Source organism: Nicotiana tabacum, chromosome 8, assembly GCF_000715075.1.
Source record: "Nicotiana tabacum cultivar K326 chromosome 8, ASM71507v2, whole genome shotgun sequence".
NCBI classification, from domain to species: Eukaryota; Viridiplantae; Streptophyta; class Magnoliopsida; order Solanales; family Solanaceae; genus Nicotiana; species Nicotiana tabacum.
This window is the reverse complement of record NC_134087.1, coordinates 19930820-19932733: the sequence shown is the minus strand read 5'-3', so window position 1 is coordinate 19932733 and position 1914 is coordinate 19930820.

Here is a 1914-nt window from a genome sequence, read left to right as displayed (position 1 = left end):
GAACCACAGAATCAGAAACCCTATGTCCAAATCGACATTGCCCGGGACCCTTGAATGCCTTAGAGATGATAAGCAAGGTGATGAGAGTGACCATTGGAGGCTTGGGTTGGAAGGGATAGTTTTCGGAGATGACCGGAGAAAGAGGTGAGTGGAGGAGTCTAGGGTTAGGTTTGAGAGAAAATTGGATATGAGAGAGCATCTGAAGGTGGCGCCTTTGGAAAAATGACTTAGGGTTAGGGGTTGATTAGAGTTAAAAAAGTAAGGGAATGATTTGAATCGTTGATCTGGGAGATCAACGATCAGGATTAAAATGGGTAGGTGGGTTCCGCGTTTGGATATAGGGTTAATAGGGTATGGATAGAGTGATTTGGGTGTGAAATTGGGCTAGAAAGGGGTCCAATTTTGGCTATAATTGAAAGCCAAATTTGGCTGTTATTTAAATAGCCAATTTTTCCTATTTAATTTATAAAAAAATAATAAGTAATTTATGTAAAATAAATTAAGGTTCCAAAATGATTTAAAATATATAATTAATAATTTAAAAATACAGGGTCCAATTTTATGCATATAAAACATAATTATCTCTAAAAATGGGCTAACATTGCAATTATATGCAATTTAGCTTTAAAAATACTAAATGTAATTGTAAAAATATATACAAATTGCCTTAGCCATATTTTGGAATAAATATATAAATCAAATAGATGAATTATCAAAAAAATAATTTTAGAAATAATTATTGGGGATTTTATGGATTAAAAGGGAGAAAATAAATCAATTTAAACCCTTAAAATTATGGGGAAAATAATGAAAGCCTTGTGCATGCTTATATATGCATATATATGCTATTTTGAAGGCTTTTATGCCTATTTAAAAATATATAGGGAAAAATTGGGTATCAACAGGAGGAACGATCTCAACCTCCGGGAACACAGGGGCCTTGCCCGAATCTTTCTTTGGGGTTTCCTCACTACGGGATGAGGTCTCTAGTTCGGAGAGCTTGGTGGTCTTGATTGGTTTCCTGGTTCGAGATACCAACGCTGACTCTTCACCATCATTTTCTTCGTCATTCGGGGAATCATGGGCCGAATCTGTGTCCACACGAGCAAATCTCTTCCGTAGCCTTTGAGCAGGGGTTTTCTTGTCTTGAGGGTCTTCAAGCTTCGAAACCCTCTTTATTCTGTTGTCTTCTCCGATTTCGGGATCGAAGACTTGGTCCCTTCCCCGGGCGTGGCTGGCAAAGAAGGCTTTCTTCGTGCGACGTTGTAACTTGACAAGCCCTCGAAACAGCGGTGGCCGGTATAATCGAATCAGGTGATTGAAGGTGAATTCCAACCCCTCAGATTTTTTGAAAAAGTAGCGCATCATGAACACGATGCACCAAAAAGAGGGGTGAATCTGGCCGAGGGTGACTTCGTACGTTTTGCGGAAGTCGATCACCACTGGATCAAGGGGACCCAGTGTGAAAGGGTAAGTGTAAACACTTAAAAACCCCTCCACGTTGGTAGTAATGCTTTCCTCGGGGCTCGGGATTTGAACCACGACCTCATCTCCCCAGCCATAGTCCTTCTTCATATCTTTAAGGTGCTTCTCCGCTATCAAGCTAAGATATCGAGATGCATGTTCGCATCGGCTTGGGACAGCGGGGAGATTTTCAATACTAAAGTCCTTCTTAATCACACAGGGGTCGGGATTGATTTTTTCTAGAGTCAGCGGTGCCACTGGTTTGGCCGACTGGGAGGTAGAAGAAGACGACGCTTTATCTTTTTTGGGGACCATTTTTGAAGTTTTAGCCATGATTTCAAGCTAAAGAATACAAGTTTTATCAGAATGTAGTGTTTTTTCAAGAACTTGGCATTTTCCAGCACTTAAAGAGGCAGTAGAAACAGACGATTAGAGAGAGAGAGAGATGAA